Genomic DNA, 18,831 nt, shown 5'->3' on the forward strand with positions numbered 1-18,831 from the left:
GAAGGAAAATTTCCAGTGAAAGAGAAAAAAGAAAAGAAAGGAAATTCCCAATCAAAGAGTGGGAGAAAGAAAGAAGAAAAGAAAGAAGATTCCCAACCAAAGAATGGGAGAAAGTAAAAAAGAAGAAAGCTCATGGTCAAGGAAACTAGAAGGAATATGCAGAAAGGTCTTTGGACCGGACAATATCTGAACAATACAGAATTGTCACCAAATGAACAAAAAGAAGGAAAGGAAACCACGACCTAAAATGGTCTTCTCCCTTTGATTGCCAACCAAAATCCCGTGCGCTAGCGACCCTTTTTTTTCTCGCCCCGCACTAAACAAAAAAACAGAAAAAGAAAAAGCCAAAAACACACAAAAACCGAAAGAAGAAACCACCAAAAGAACCCATTCCCAAGGGAAGCCCTATTGATCCATGATCACGCATGTAATTTTTGATTTGATAGGAAATAATTTGCAAAGTCAAGTCATGACATATCTATGGTTCGGAATTAGGATGAAACACTTACCTGTGCGAGATTGATACACTTTGAGTGGATTTCTTCTATTTTTGTCGAACCCAGTGTTTCCTCTAAATGGTCATTTAGAAACGAAATGCTAACGTCCAAGATCTCATTTATGGTTATGGGAGATTTCATCAGCAGACTCTCCTTCCCCGGTAGACGCATTGTTTTTCACTCAAAAAGGCATATGCTGCTCTAAATCAGTTGGAATATTTGTCTCTTTGCTAAAGCATGTTTGCATTTTAGTGGAGAAAACAACGGGACTTTTTCAAGTCTCACAAGTTATCCAGAACTACGTAGGTCTGAGTTCCTCATTGGAGGATACGTAGGAGCAAGAGCCTCGCTTTTGTCGACCACACCGCCTTTTGTTGCCATGACTCAAGAGCTGGTAGCCCGCGGAGACACCTTACGGTTATCCGCACCTCGTCATTCAGTGATCCCAAGTGTGGTTCACGAGCAGAGACCAATGTGGTCATCTGCGCCCTTTCCGGAGATGTCAGCATTTTCCGATGGAGACTTTTTAAGTCTCACAAGTTATCCAGAACTACGTAGGTCTGAGTTCCTCATTGGAGGATACGTAGGAGCAAGAGCTTTGCTCTTGTCGGCCGCCCCATAATCTTTGTCATACTGACCCTGAGGTCATGTGACGCGCACCTTTTTGTCATCCAGAGGCGGCGGGCCCGATGACAAGCAGAGACCAAGTTTGGTCATTCTGCACCCATGATACGCGGAGATACCTTACGGTTATTCGCACCCTTTTGTCATCCAGAGGCGGCGGGCTCGATGACAAGCAGAGACCAAGTTTGGTCATTCTGCACCCATGATACGCGGAGATACCTTACGGTTATTCGCACCCTTTTGTCATCCAGAGGCGGCGGGCCCGATGACAAGCAGAGACCAAGTTTGGTCATTCTGCACCCATGATACGCGGAGATACCTTACGGTTATTCGCACCCTTTTGTCATCCAGAGGCGGCGGGCCCGATGACAAGCAGAGACCAAGTTTGGTCATTCTGCACCCATGATACGCGGAGATACCTTATGGTTATTCGCACCCTTTTGTCATCCAGAGGCGGCGGGCCCGATGACAAGCAGAGACCAAGTTTGGTCATTCTGCACCCATGATACGCGGAGATACCTTATGGTTATTCGCACCCTTTTGTCATCCAGAGGCGGCGGGACCGATGACAAGCAGAGACCAAGTTTGGTCATTCTGCACCCATGATACGCGGAGATACCTTATGGTTATTCGCACCCTTTTGTCATCCAGAGGCGGCGGGCCCGATGACAAGCAGAGACCAAGTTTGGTCATTCTGCACCAATGATACGCGGAGATACCTTATGGTTATTCGCACCCTTTTGTCATCCAGAGGCGGCGGGCCCGCTGACAAGCAGAGACCAAGTTTGGTCATTCTGCACCCATGATACGCGGAGATACCTTACGGTTATTCGCACCCTTTTGTCATCCAGAGGCGGCGGGCCCGATGACAAGCAGAGACCAAGTTTGGTCATTCTGCACCCATGATACGCGGAGATACCTTATGGTTATTCGCACCCTTTTGTCATCCAGAGGCGGCGGGCCCGATGACAAGCAGAGACCAAGTTTGGTCATTCTGCACCCATGATACGCGGAGATACCTTATGGTTATTCGCACCCATTCTTTTGCTATCTGTAAGACAGAACGCTTGATAGCATGCAGGGGCTGACACAGTCTTCTGCACCTTTTGTTCCTCCGGGAACAACAAAGTCATTTACATGCGGAAATTTCATGGTCGCCCGCGACTCTCGTCAACCGAGAGGAGCGAAATTAGTGTCATACACTGATTTTCGGGGACCTTTGCTTGATGACATGTGACCATTCTTTGGTCCTTGTGAGGTGCTTGGCACCCATCATTAGGCAATTTGTGAAATCCTAGGAACGACAAGTCACGGTCACCCGCGACTCTCGTCAACCGAGAGGAGCGAAATTAGTGTCATACACTGATTTTCGGGGACCTTTGCTTGATGACATGCGACCATTCTTTGGTCCTTGTGAGGTGCTTGGCACCCATCATTAGGCAATTTGTGAAATTCTGGGAACAACAAGTCATTTGCATGTGGAGATTTTATGGTCACCCGCGACTCTCGTCAAATCGAGAGGGACGAAATTAGTGTCTTATCTTTACTTTTCTTTTATCTCCAATAAAAGACAAGTAAAGAGGGGCAACTGTCATACCCTAATTTCGTCCGGGGACCTTTGCTCGATGACGTGCGACCATTCTTTGGTCCTCGTGAGGTGCTTGGCACCCATCATTAGGCAATTTGTGAAATTCCAGGACATGCCGAAAAACCAAAAAAATGTTGATGCACAATCCGTAAGTTTCCGTGACACATCGGAAATCAAATGGAAGCATCGTTGCATAATTAAGTGAGGTTCCGTAACATTCCGTAAGTCAAAAAAGGGGATGATTATGTAATCCGCAAGGTTCCGTAACATTACGGAAAGAAAACAAGTATCGTTACGAAATTCGTAAGTTTCCGTAACTTTACGAAAAAAAGAATCACCAAAAAACAGCAGAGGGGGTGTACTTAGTAAAAATGGGGGTGCAAATAGCACCCAGGCCCACTTGGGCCCTCTGGAATATTCCTCCAGAAGGCGGTTGCTTCTGGAGGAAGCAACCCTGCTCGCCTGGGCGAGCTGAGCTCGCCTGGGCGAGCTGGGCGGCAACCACCTCCCCTATTTTGCTATAAATAGGGGAGGAATGCAAGAAGAAAAAGGCCCAGCCCCTTTGGCACTTCTCTCTCTTTCGAATTTGCTTGGAAAAATTGTTTCCGTGAAGAAAATCTAAGCCGAGGCGCTTCCGAAACGTTTCCGTAACGTTTTCCGTGAGGAATCTCGCGAAGGTTTCAACCGTTCTTCGACGTTCTTCATTCGTTCTTCATCGTTCTTCGATCTTCAACGGGTAAGTACCTCGAACCAAGCTTTTCGATTCATTCTATGTACCCGTAGTGGTCCACATTGTGTTTCGTGCATTTTTATTCTCGTTTTGTTTACTTTTTATACCCCCTGTTGACGTGCTTAAGCCATTTTACTTAAGTCATTTCTCGCTTAACTTAAAAATAAAATAAATTTCCACCGAACGTTTGAATTGTATTAACCATTAACTTCGGTTAAAATAAATTCCGACCGTTCGGTCGTGCCGTAACCACGTTGGAAATCAAAAAGAGGTAAAAATAATATAATAATAAAAAAAAACATCTTTTAGTAAAATAAAGCGGAAAATCAATCGGACGTTTTCTCTTTGGGATTTCTCATTCTTAATCGAATTGATTAATAACTAAAGTGAAACTAAGGCTAAAATCAACTCGCCTAGTCAAGCTCGTCCACAAAAATAGGCTTTTGAAGTTCATCATTTCAATTCCTCACTAAGTAAAATGGATCATTTTTAAGGTCCAACGCCTTAAAATGATCACCACTTAAGTAAAAAAGAATCACTTGATAAGAAAGAACTACGTAGGTCTGAGTTCCTCATTGAGGATACGTAGGAGCAAAAGCCCCGCTTTTGTCGACCACCCCAAGAGATCGTTAATGGTCCAATGCCTTAACGTTTCTCTCCTTTCAAAAACAAGAGATCGTTAATGGTCCAATGCCTTAACGTTTCTCCCCTTTCAAAATCAAAAGACCGTTTAATGGTCCAACACCTTAAATGACCTTTTGTTCAATAAAAACATATTTTACAAAAAAGGACAAAAACAACTTAACCAAACACTATTGTTCCAAAAGAACTACGTAGGTCTGATTTTCTCATCCCAATTGAGGAATACGTAGGAGCAAAGGGAAACACCCTTGTCGACCACAAAAAGAGAAAAAATATAAAAAGGGTATAAAGGATATAAGAACATAAAAGGGAACATAAAAATCAAAGTCATGTTTGCACATTCGATTAAAGGCTGCCGTCCCTTGGGACGGGCGTGTGGGGTGCTAATACCTTCCCCGTGCGTAAATACAACTCCCGAACCTTTCAAACTTAAAAGTTCGTAGATCGCGTCTTTTCCGGTTTTTCCGACGTTTTCCTCAAATAAACGTTGGTGGCGACTCCGCGCGTATTCCTTTCGTGGAACACGCATCCCGCGAGTCACGCGTCGCCCTCCCGCCGAAGGGTAGGTTGCGACACGGGGTCTTCCAACTCCACTGCCCCATATTGCTTGACATCCTTAACCAAGAAAAGATCTGACCATTTAGATTTCAGTTTTCTAGGAAAAAGTCTCAACCGGGAATTGAACAATAACACAACTTCGCCAAGCCTAATCTCCTTGTGCTAAATCTTCTTGTCATGATAGGCTTTGACTTGTTCCTTGTACAATCTTGAAGACTCATAAGCATTCCTTCTCATTTCCTCCAATTCAAGGAGTTGTAGTTTCCTTTTCTCTCTGGAAGCTTTTGGATCAAAATTTAGAAAGTTCAAGGCCTAATAAGCTTTATGTGTTGGATCGAGTGGCCTCAAAATAATTAAGAAGGGGGGGTTGAATTAATTATTCCTAAACCTTTACCAATTAAAAAATTACTCTTTTAAGGCTTTTACTAAATTGTTAAGAGAATGAGGAGTAGAAGAGAAACTTAATAGAAAGTAAAAGCGGAAATTAAATACACAGTGGAAAGTAAAAGAGTAGGGAAGAAGGAAATAAACACACAAGAGTTTTTATACTGGTTCGGCAACAACCCGTGCCTACATCCAGTCCCCAAGCGACCTGCGGTCCTTGAGATTTCTTTCAACCTTGTAAAAATCCTTTTACAAGCAAAGATCCACAAGGGATGTACCCTCCCTTGTTCTCTTTGAACCTAGTGGATGTACCCTCCACTAGAACTGATCTACAAGAGATGTACCCTCTCTTGTTCTCAGTCAAACCCAAGTAGATGTACCCTCTACTTGTACCACAAAGGATGTACCCTCCAATGTGTTAAGACAAAGATCTCAAGCTGTTAAACCTTTGATACTTTGTGAATGGGGATACAAAAGAATTCTCAGGCGGTTAGTCCTTTGAAAACTTTTGTATTAGGGAAAGGGAAGAATCAAAAGAATTCTCAGACTGTGTCGTTTTGAATTCTTTGACAAGGGAGAAGGGAGACACAAAAGAATTCAGGCGGCTAGTCCTTTGTTCTTTTGGAAAAGGGAGAAGAGAGACACAAAAAGAATTCAGGCAGTTAGTCCTTGGCGAATTCTTTTTGGCAAAGGGAGAAGAGAATGAAAAGATGAATAGCACAAGTTTTCAAGGTTTGGAAAACCAGAAAACTTCAGAAAGCTTTTGGTACAAAGAAGAAGAAGAAGATCAAAGAGTTTCAAGGCTTGTAAAGGATTGATTGAATAAGTGTAAAATTTTTTTTTGAAAAGCAAATCAAAGTCTTGCTTTTATAGACTCTTCATGTCTGGTCAAGAAGACCATTTAGAAGAGTTATAACTTTTAGAAAAACTTAAAACCAATTTGAAAAAGTCAAAAACCTTTTGAAGAGTTACATCTTTTGATTTTTTCAGAAACAGTCACTGGTAATCGATTACCAAATAAGTGTAATCGATTACACAAAGCTTTTGAGTGAAAGGATGTGACTCTTCACATTTAAATTTGAATTTCAACGTTCAAGGGCACTGGTAATCGATTACCAAAACATTGTAATCGATTACAGCCTTTTGAAAATAATTGGAACGTTGTAAACTCAGTTTGAAAACTTTTTCAAACTCATTTTGATACTGGTAATCGATTACACCAATATGGTAATCAATTACCAGAGAGTAAAAACTCTTTGGTAAAGGTTTTGTCAAAAACTCATGTGCTATTCAAAGTTTTGAAAAAACTTTTTAATACTTATCTTGATTGAGTCTTTTCTTCATTCTTAAATCTTGAGTCTTGAATCTTGATCTTGATTCTTGAGATTTTGAATCTTGAATCTTTATTCTTGATTCACTTGAGATGTTCTTTGATTCACTTAAGTTTTTCTTTGATCTTTGAGCTTTTTGTTCATCACCTTTGTCATCATCTTTTGTTGTCATCATTGTTATCATCAAAACACCTTTGAATCACATTCACCATGAAGCCTTGCTTGAAGCTTTGCTTCTACATTATGTTCTAACTTGACTGAAAGATGACATGCCTTTTCATATATCATTTGGAATGGGAAAGAACAATAGGGATCTTATAGGCTATTTTATACGCCCATGGAGCATCATGTAATTTACCAGACCAATCTTTTCTAGAGCAGGCCACAATTTTTTCCAAAATTCTCTTTATCTCCCTGTTTGAGACTTCAGCCTATCCTTTTGTTTGTGGGTGGTAAGGCGATGCAACCTTATGTCTGACATTATAGTACTCGAATTCCTTCTGCAACTGCACATTGCAAAAATGGAAACCCTCTCATTATTGATGAGAACTCTGAGAGTTCCAAACCTGCAAAAAATATTTTTCTTCAAAAATTGAATGATTGTTTTTGTGTCTGCTTTTTTTGTGGCAATGACTTCCACCCATTTGATACATAGTCCACTATTACAAGAATATATTCATTTGAATGTGAGAAAGGCAGTGGTCCTACAAAGTCTATCCCCTAGCAGTCAAAAACTTCCACTTCAAGAATGTTGTTCAAGGCCATCTCATTCCTTCTTGAAATTCCTCCTTTTCTTTGGCATTTGTCATATTGTTTCACATACAAATGTGCATCTTTAAATAGCATGGGCCACAAAATTCCTGCTTGGAGAACCTTGGCAGCACTTCTTTCTCCATTAAAATGGCCCCCATAAGGTGAATTGTGATAATGCCAAAGAATGCTCCAAAATGACACATCTTATATCAATTTATTTGCTCTAATCTTGAACAAGTGAGGATTATCCCGCACATAATGATTAGCATCCTTAAAGAATTTCTTCTTCTAGTGCCAATTCATTCCTTCAAAATTACTCCTACAGCCTTGAAATTTGCCATATCAACAAACTAAGGTCTTTGTTGCACTGCTAGAAGCTTTTCATTAGGAAATTCTTCTTGTATCTCAGCTTCTTTAATGGTCACTTCACTATTGTTAAATTTGGAGAGATGATCAGCTACAACATTCTCATTGCCCTTCTTGTATTTGATTTCCAAATCAAATTCCTACAACAGTAAAACCCAACAAATAAGTCTAGGTTTTGAATTTGATTTAGTTAAAAAAAACTTAATGGTAGCATGGTCAGTATATACTATCACTTTTGAGCCAATCAAATAAGATCTATAATTTTCCAAGACATACACTATGGCTAGGAACTCTTTCTTAGTAGTTGCATAATTCACTTGGTGTTCATTCAGCACCTTGCTAGCATAGTGTATGGGATGAAAAAATTTATTCTTTCTTTGGCCTAGTACAGCTCCTACTACATAATCACTTGCATCACACAACTTTGAAATGTAATGACCAATCAGGTGCAATGATTATTGGAGCAGAAACTAAACTAGACTTCAAATGATTAAACACATTTAAAAAATCAACATCAAAATTAAATGGTGTGTCCATATTGGGCAAGTTGCTTAATGGCTTGGCTATCTTTGAGAAGTCTTTGATGAAGCGTCTATAAAAGCCTGCATGACCAAGAAAACTCCTAATTCCTTTGACATTCACTGGTGGAGGTAAATTTTTAATAACATCCACTTTAGATTTATCCACTTCAATGCCCCTTGATGATATTGTGACCAAGAACAATCCCTTCAATCACCATAAAATAACATTTCTACCAATTAGGAATGAGATTTTTCTGGACAGACCTTTTTTTCACAATTTCAAGGTTTGACAAGAACACATCAAACAAGCTTCCATAAAGACCTCAATGTATTTTCCCACTAAATTCAAGAAAATAGCTATCATACACCTTTGGAAAGTGACTGGTGCATTACACAATTCAAAGGGCATCCTTCTGCATGCAAAAACTCCAAAAGAACAAGTGAAAGTTGTCTTCCTTTGGTCTTTAGGATCCATTATAATTTGGTTATAGATGGAATAACCATCTAAGAAGCATTAATAAGCTTGTCCGACCAACCGCTCTAGCATTTGATCCATAAAAGGAAGGGGAAAGTGATCTTTCCTTGTTACCTTGTTAAGTTTTCTATAGTCTATGCATATTCTTCATCCAATCATTATTCTTGTGGGAATTGATTTTTCTTATTTTGGACAACTATCATGCCACCTTTCTTAAGAACCACTTGCACTGGACTAATATGTGCACTATCAAAAATTTGGTAGATCATTCTAGCTTCCAGAAGCTTCAACACCTCCTTCCTTACCACTTCCTTCATCACAGGATTCAATCTTCTTTGCGGTTCAGCCACTAGTTTGAAGTCTTCCTCCATAAAAAATTTATGCATGCACTAAGAAGGACTTATCCCTTTAACATTAGAGATAGACCATCTAATTGCTTCTCAGTTAGCTTTTAGCACTTCAAACAATTTCTTCTCTTCGGAAATGGATAAGGAAGTGCTCATGATTATTGGCTTGTCACCATTTTCTTCAAGAAACATATATTTCAAATGTGGAGGCAATATCTTCAATTCAAGCTTGGGTTCCTCCACCTCGCTACCTTCCCTCAATTATTCAAGAGTTTCCTCTTTATTAGGAATTTCCTTCAAAGTGTCAAGACTTTTCAAGCACTCTTGAATCTCTATTTCTTCCTTCTCATTAGGTGCTTCAAATGCATCAATCAAGGCTTTCTCAAGAGGAGATGAATTTGACACTTGCTTTAGTGAATTTGCATACAGATCATAATGTAGCTCCATGTAGAGCTTGTAGGCCTTGGATCTTCTTCATCAATGTAGTCCTTAGCTTCATGAAGATCAATGGTAGCGGAATGTAGAAGGAGGACAGGTGATTGGAGATGCCACTTCAAGGAGAAGATGATTTAAGAATAAGCCTATCACCATAGGAAACCATTGATAAGAGCTTTAAGGTAGGATAAGATGAGTGGAGGGAGGGAGAGAGGGGAACGAAATTGGATGGAGAGAAGAGGGAGAATGAGGTCTAAACTTTGATGTCTAATTTCTCAAATGATTAAAGTTTAAAAAAATGCACACACAAGGCCTCCATTTATAGCCTAAGTGTCACATAAAATTGGAGGAAATTTTGAATTTCTATTCAAATTTCACTTGAATTTGAATTTGTGGAGCCAAAATTTCACTAATTATGATTAGTAAATTTCAACTATCTTTCAGCCCATTAATCCAAGATCAAGTCCAAGATTCTCCACTAAGTGTGCTTAGGTGTCATGAGGCATGTAAAGCATGAAGTGTGGAAGCAATGCCTTCCAAGGTTATTTTGATGATGCCAAAGAATCAAGAGTCAAGAAAATTCCAAAGATTCAAGAATGAAGTTTCAAGAATCAAGAGAAGAATCAATCAAGCTAAGTATTAAAAAAGTTTTTCAAAACATTGAGTAGCAAAAGAAGTTTTCACAAAATCATTACCAAAGAGTTTTACTCTCTGGTAATCGATTACCATAATGTAGTAATTGATTACCAGTGTTTTTAAAACGTTAAGATTTTCAAAATTCAAAATAAAGAGTCACATCTATTGATGTGTAATCGATTACACCTCAATGGTAATCGATTACCAGTGACTGTTTTCAAAAAATACATTTCCAAAAGTCACAATTCTTCAAGTGACTTGTTTCTGAAGATTCTTTCAAAAGTCACAACTTTTCTAAGTGACTAGTTTTAAAAGAAATTTCCAAGAGTCACAAACTTTGACATGAGTCATCAAGAAATTATAAATATGTGACCATGGCATGAATTTTAATAACAATCAAAAAATCTGTCTTTCAATCTTCTCTCTCAACATCATTCAACTCTTTCAACAAATTTTTTCTGATTCATCTTCTCTTCATCTTTCTAAAAGTTTTTGTTCAAAACTTTTTCTTTTAAGAAAAGTTCTTTGTTCAAAAACTTGTGCAATTCATCTTTTTCATTCTCTTCTCCCTTTGCCAAAAAGAATTCAACAAGGACTAATCACCTGAATTCTTTTTATGTCTCTCTTTTCCCTTTTCCAAAAGAACAAAGGACTAACCGCCTGAATTCTTTTGTGTCTCCCTTCTCCATTTTCAAATAATTCAATAAGACACAGTCTGAGAATTCTTTTGATTCTTCCCTTTCCCTTAAACAAAATATTTCAAAGGACTAACCGCCTGAGATATCTTTTGTTTCCCCTTCACAAAGTTTCAAAGGACTAACCGCCTAAGAACTTTGTCTTAACACATTGGAGGGTACATCCTTTGTGGTACAAGTAGAGGGTACATCTACTTGGGTTGTTGTAACTAAGAACAAGAGAGGGTACATCTCTTGTGGATCAGTTCAAGTGGAGGGTACATCCACTTGGTTGTTCAAAGAGAACAAGGAAGGGTATATTCCTTGTGGATCTTTGCTTGTAAAGGTTTTTACAAGGTTGAAAGAAATCTCAAGGACTGCAGGTAGCTTGGGGACTGGATGTAGGAATGATTGTTGCCAAACCAGTATAAAATTCTTGTGTTTGTGTTCTTCTTCCCTACACTTTTAATTTCTGTTGTGCACTTTTAATTATCGCTTTTACTTTTGGTTAAGTTTCAATTACTGTTCTTTACTTTCTTAACTTGGTAGTAAAAGCATAATTAAATCTATAGTAATATTAAGAAGGATAAGTTTTAAATTATTCAAGATACATTAATAATTAATTCAACTCCCCCCCTTCTTAATTATTCTGAGGCCAATTAATCCAGCATGAAGAACATGCATAAAGTGTGACTATATGATGTGGCAATGGGGTGTAGCAAGAAAATGTTCAACTCCCTCTTAGGCTGGTCCAAAATTTAATTGGATTGGGCTTTTCCCAATTCAATTAAATTTCTTTTCCAACACACATATCAAATAGTACACTTAATGCATAAGAAATTACAAAACTAACCCTAATACAAAAATTAGTCTATGTACCCTAAAATACAAGGGATGAAAAATCCTACATTACTAAGGTACCCTCCCTACACTATGGAGCTCTAAAGACAAGACTCAAAAATAAGGAAACCATAATCTAATATGTACAAAGATAAGTGGGCTCTTACTTAGCTCATGACCCCAAAATCTACCCTAAGGCTTATGAGAACCTTAGGGCCTTCTCTTGCATCTCTGGCCCAATCTTCTTGGAGTCTCCTAGTCATGGCTCTGGAAATGGGTCCCTTCCTTGGGAGGATTGCATCATATCATCAAGGACATGAACCTTAAAACAAGACTTTTCATCATTAGGGTGCTTTATTGCGTCAAAAACATTGAAAGCAACTTCTTCATCTTGGACCCTTATCTTGAGTTGTCCATCATCCACATCAATTAAGGACCTTACTGTCTTCATGAATGGCCTTCAAGAATGATAAGAACTTCAACTTCTTCATCGATGTCTATGATAATAAAATCCATTGGAAATATGAACTTATCATCCTTTACTAACACATCTTCAATAATTCCATGTAGAAGTTTTATTGAACGATCAACTAGTTAAAGTGTCATTCTTGTTGGCTTGATTTCTACATCCCCCACTTTATTAAGCATGGGAAGAGGCATAAGATTGATGCTGGCTTCTAGATCCAACAATGTCTTCCCATAGAAAGATGTCCAATTGTGCATGGAATAGTGAAGCTACCAGGATCTTTATGTTTTAAAGGTAGTGTCTTCTAAATTATGGCACTACAACTTGCTTCTAGCTCAATGGTCTCCTTTCCAATGTACTTCTTCCTTTTATTGTTAAGGATCTCCTTCATGAACTTTGCATATGTTGGCATTTGCTCAACTGCCTCTAAAAAGGGAATGTTGATTTGCCACCTGTTAAAGATCTCCATGCAATGAGAAAATTGTCTTTCCTTGTTTGCATATGAGGATAAGGAAGACCTACAGTAGGAATAGGCTTAGAAGCCATCTTCTCTTCTCTTCTGAGTTGATTCTTAGTCCTCCTAGATTCACCCTCTCCATTTTTCTTCTCTTCTTCACCCTCTTTTTATGTTTCTTTTTCTCTATACACTCTTTCTTTTTTATTGGTTTCCTCTTCACTCTCACTATCATTTTTCTTACCCTTGTTCAACTTGCCTCCATCCACTTGTTCCTCTTTAGCCAAGTTATCATCAACACCACTCCCAATAATCCTTCCACTTCTTGTATTAATTGCCTTCCAACGCTCCTTAGGATTTCATTAGGTGTTTTCTCAAAATCAACCTCCAAAATGGTCTATTAGTTGCCTTGGTAGTTGGCCTACCAAAGTTTCTAGGTTTTTAATTGAAGCCTCACTATTCTTCTTATTAGTCAATGAGGCTTGCATGAACTTCTCCAAGGTGTCTTCAAGCTTTGCATCCTTTCATGTATAGGAGAAAAATTTGCTTGCTTTTGATTTGGAGGTTGTCTATTGGAAGAACTTGCTTCTTGTCTCCATCCAAAGTTCTGATTTGGATTATTTCTCCAACCTTGCATGAACTTCTCCAAGGTGTCTTCAAGCTTTGCATCCTTTCATGTATAGGAGAAAAATTTGCTTGCTTTTGATTTGGAGGTTGTCTATTGGAAGAACTTGCTTCTTGTCTCCATCCAAAGTTCTGATTTGGATTATTTCTCCAACCTTGCGAAAAATTGTTTGTATAAGATTTATTGGAGAGAACATTGACCACTTGGATGGTTGCCTCCACAAAAATCACCTAAGACTTTGTGAATTTGAACCTACAAGAACAGAATGTAACTATTGTGGAAGTTTGACCATTTGCTTTGCGAAGGCCTCAATCTGTTGTGTCAAAATTTTATTTTGTGCCAAGATAGTATCTTTAGTTGTGAGATCCAACACTCATTTTTTCTGTACTGACTGTTTGTTATGCCGAGCTTGGTAATTATTTGAAACAAAAGCATCAATAGTCCTTATGGCTTGTTCAACATCTATAGACATCATTGTTCCACTAGCAGTTGCATACAAAATCATCTTAGTTTCAGGCCTTAGACCATTGCAACATATGCTTAACTAGGAAACATCTTCAAAACCATGATTAGGAAATTTTTCTCAACAATGATTTGAATCACTCCTAGGCTTCACAAAAGGGTTCTTCTTGTCCTTGCACGAATGTAAAAATATCTAACTTTGCACTGATATACTTGGATGAAGGGAAAATTTTGCTCAAGAACTTTTCTTCCACTACGCTCTAGCTTGTCAAACTTTGATTAGGATGAGATTGTAGCCATGCTTTGGCTTTCCCTGTTAAAGAGAATAGGAATAATCTAAGATACACAACCTCCTTTTCACCTTCAGGAATGCCCATTGTGCCACACAGTTCATAGAAAGTAGATAGATGAGTATATGGATCCTCATGATCCATGCCTGCAAACTGATGTGCACTAATCAAACTTAGGAAATATGGCTTCATCTCCATAGCTTTTGCATTAGGGGGAGTGGCTATGCTAGAGAAATGGCTTGGCCCTTGTTACATGGCATAGTCTCCCAATGTTCTCCTTGGTGGGTTTGATTGGTTTCTTGGGTCCATTGTTGAATGTGAGTTGCTTGATGAGAGTTTCTTGTCTGAAGAATGTTCCTATGGTTGTGCCTGCTATGTTGTTTTCTTCTTTTTCTTTCCCTTCTTGCTCTTTCTGATGGTTCTTTCAATTTCTGGGTCAAACTACAATTCATCAGCAGATCATTTACCTCTCAAGAGCATACAAAACATCAAAAAGCAGGTTAGCTTAAGAAATAAAATGAAAATTAAAACTATCTATAAAAAAAGTAGAAACAATTTTTAGTAAGAATAACGCTGAAATTACTAAATATCTAAGCGTAATCCCCGGCAATGGCACCAGCAAACTTGTTGAGTGGTTTGGCAAGCGTACCAAGTTTTCGTAATAGATAGTGGTAAGTGGGTTGTCGTATCCACGGGGATTGGTTGATACTACAATAATTTCTACTATTCTAATGAAAACTCCTAAACAAACTAATTACAAATGTACACAAGTTCATTTTTCAAGTTTCATAATGGAAACGATTAATAGCAATATTAAAGAACAAGTAAACAAACTAAACAAGTTGCACAAGTGAGAAATTAATTGAATGAAGCATTGGGATCGGATTTCATCTATTTAACAATCCTACAATCTTTGGATTACACATACATGAGTCATATATATTCAATGTTATTGGATTCATTGGTTCATTTCATGTTAATTCCTTAACTTTGAAAGTTCCAAGGATTTCAAGATCAACAACCAATTCCTTGATCATCAACTCAAAATCCCTACATTAGAATCAAGGATCTTAGCAACCAATAGTTCTAACTCTATTCCTAGCAATTATAACCATTGGGTGACTTGATTTAAATATGCATTTGGATAATACTTCTGTGAAGTTCTCTATTCTTTAAGCTCTATTTTTCTGTATACTGCTTTTTCCCCTCTTTTTCTCTCTCTTTCTTCTATTTATATCAAGTAAAGGAGGTGCAAAAACGAGGCAATCTGCTCATTGAACTGAAATTTCACTCAGTATAACAACATTCTTTAGCATGAAGGAAACTCATTTCACTGAGCTAAATATAATTTCACTTAGCAGATTTATTATCTTCACTTCCTCCCATTTTGCCTCCAATCTGTTGAGCTAAATTACATTCGCTCAGTGGATTCAACCTGTATGAGTTCCCATGTTTTCTTCCTTTTTCTGGCCTTATTCCACTGAACTAAATATGATTAGCTCAGTAGATTTCATCCAGACTTAGCACTTCTATCTTTCCTGCATCCAAAAACAGAGATTTCTCATAAAAATGCCTATCTATGGGGATTTTTACAAGCATACTGTTTTAAAACTCAAGTAAATAAGTGTCATCAAAGAAATATTAACACGCAAAATTGACACTTATCAAAAAGCAAACAAAAGAAACTAGTTGAAGAATAGTCACAATGTTGTTATGAGAATTGATGGTTTGAATAGCTAGGGTTGAACTTGATTTCCCCTTTTTTCAATGCATCAATCTTAATCAAACCATTCATCCAATTTATCCCCAATTCACAATTATATTCTAACCCTAATGTCTTAGGCAAAAGAGTCTAAGTTATTTAAATTAATTCCTAATGTCTTGGCAAATCATCCTAAGCAACCAATATTAACGCTTAAGAATTGACGAAGCCTAATTGGTATTGATCTATGTCTAGAATCAATACCAATTAGGTACTCTTTTCAGTTCTGAAATCAAATGAATGTCTATTGTCTAAACTATCGATTCCTGAGATCAAATAATAGGTGATTGGTTTAAAACAAGAAGAAGAAGAAGTAGAAGAAGAAGAAATAACTATATTAAGAAAGAGTATTACATGAAATTAGGTTAAGCCTTTCCAACACTGATAGATGAGGAAATCAGTTGCTAATAGCTTGATTACAATTCCCAGGAGCAAACATACCAATGTCTCATGAATCAAAACTAAAAGCCCTAGGAATGGTACTCTGTATCTAAAAAATTTGTCGTCTAAATCGCACTAGAGTCCCTCTTCAATTAGGCCTTAGAGGTCTTTTATATTCTGATATGGGCTTGGGCCTGTTACAATCTCCTCGCTTAAGCATGAGTAACATCTCCCTTGAGCGATACCTTTGAATCTTAGAAATTAGCTTCTACCTCTTCTTGCTTCAGGTTGGGAAGGAGCCAATCTTGCGGGAAAAATATTGAAGCACGGATTGATATACATTCTTGTTTCTGTTTCATTTTCTGGTCCTCACGAAATGCTACAACTCACTTTATGTATTTCGGGATATTAACCCGCATCTTTGTTGTCCCAGTCCATATGTCATCCAGCCTTTTTTCCAATGAGTGTGCATCTTGAACCCCTATAAATCTCACGAATCCATACCAGTTACCCCACCTATCTCTTCTTTTCACAACAAACACCTCCCAAACCTTCCCAAAATGCAGAAACAGCTGCCATAAATCTCATTCACATATGCATCAGGGAATCTGGAAAAAAAGAACGTTATGTTTGTTCCAATCGTCCCACCATACGTCCTCCCTCCCCCAGTGTTTCCCTCCCTCATCATAATTCCCTCCTCATTCACATATTCAATCTTATTGATGTCTAGTATTTTCGCAAGTTCTGTTACGTATATTTTGTTTTTATTTTGAAGTGGTATCGTGATTCATGTATTGCATCAAATATGATGGTTTGGGGGATGCATATGTACTGTGGTGTATTTATGGTTTTTGTTAATAGATTGTAGAGCAAATAGCTACTAAAATTGTGTTTGATTATGCATAATACTCATTGAGGCAGCGGCAACTTGAAAACTGCATATTTCTCCTTTTTTCCGTAACAATGGCCTAGGCACTACTTGTGCTTATGCTATTTCAATAATAAAAATATTCATCTTTTGCTTAAAAAAAACAAAAAAAAAAAACAAATTGATCAATACATGTTTCCTCGCTTGGTCAATGAAGATTTGAAGGCACGATGGTTTCAAGTGGTTCTCTCACCCAAGCTAACCCTTAATTGCAAATCACCATTGGGTAAAAGAAAAGTATATTGATTTCTGGAACCCAGGGTATTTGGTAAAAGAAAATTACAAAGAATAGTTTACTAGAAAAAAGGAAAGTGGAAATAGAAACTCTCAATTATTAATAAGATAAAATATATTTTTAGTTCTTAAAGATTTATTCAATATTAATCTATAGGATTAACCTAATAATATAAAGTCCCACTGTATTTACATGTGAGATAATAATTTATTTAGCAAGAGAATTTGTGTTTCATTTTTTCCATGTGCAAAATTTCATTGCACAATGACAATCACATACAATGAGCGAAATTAGTTTCTGACCCAGTGTGTTAGGGACATCTGTGATCTCTGATCCAGAATCAATTTTTTTCCACTCAATATTAAAAAAATGAAAAGTGCATTAAGAAACATTATTATTATTATTATTATTATTATTATTATTATTATTATTTTCGTCCTGATAATTTATCCTTTTTTATGCCTTAATGTGATACACTTACCATCACCAAGCTTTTGTGAATCCTACTATAAAAAATGACTTATCGTTATTGTCATTGTCACCATTACTACAGTATCGTTGTGGCAACCACCATTGCTACATTGTTGCGACCACCACCACCATTACTAATGTCACTTCTGCCAATCACTATTATCATTGTCGCCACCAATAACATCATCATTTTTCTTGTTGTTGTCACCACCACCATTGTCTCTATTGTCACCTTCATTACTGCTATCATTGTATCACAATTGCTTTAGGCAGTGAAGAGTGTGAGGAAGGCACTAAAGGGTGGAACTTGATGGAAGATTGAAGAGAAGAGAGGGATATAAAAAAGAGTTTGAAGGTAGAAGGGTTGTAGCAATTGAGATGTGAATAAATTAATATTAAATTATTTATTTTATTAACTAAAAATTAAATATTTTTTTGTCCTTACAAATATGTCATTTTTTGTGTTAGTCCTATAAATTATATTATTTTGATTTTTGTACTTGTAGGTCAATGATAATGTGACATCCCATGTTGATGTCGTGATGACATCATCAAGTGATGATGCAACATGATGTCGTCATTAGTCTACTTTTCATGTCATCATTTTTGTAATGAAAACTGACCGGACATGCAAAAAATAAAATAAATATAATTTGCATGAATTATAGCACAAAAAAAATACAAAAACAAAAAAACACTAAAATATAAGGATGAAAATTATATATTAAGCCTTATTATTATGATAAAATACATTTTTTATGTCAAGATTTGATCAAAATTGATCTTAGTCCTTGTATTTTTAAAAATCATGATTTTGTTTCCTAAAGATTTGTTCTAATTAATCTTAATCGCTACATTTAAAAAAAATCATGATTTAAGTACCTATAGATTTGATAAAATCTTTCCTTAGTTCTTATATTTTTTAAAATCATAGTTTTTTATCATTAGTCCCAATTTCAACTTTATTTTAAAAAATATGAGGACTTAAACTATTGGGGGGAAAAATTAAAGATTAAAACTAAATTTGGTTTTTTTAAGATAAAAGGTTTCAATGTAATTTTAGTCTCCCTTTTTGTTTAAAATTCATATTTTTGATTTTTTATTTTAAAGTAAAGACATTTAGTTCTCATATTTTTCAAAATTCATAATTTTTTTCTTCCTATTTTAATATAGAGACACTTAGTCTCTCAATTTTGTAAAATTCATCATTTTGGTCTTTCCTTTAAAATTCAAAAAAGTGATCAGGAAGATATTAACTTGATATGACTCAAATTTAGTGATATGAGACAAGATTATTTATTTAATCCATGTCTAGTAAATGTTAAACTCTTAACAATCAACAAGTTTTAGTTTAAC

This window comes from Glycine soja, chromosome 16, assembly GCF_004193775.1.
Source record: "Glycine soja cultivar W05 chromosome 16, ASM419377v2, whole genome shotgun sequence".
Lineage (NCBI taxonomy): Eukaryota > Viridiplantae > Streptophyta > Magnoliopsida > Fabales > Fabaceae > Glycine > Glycine soja.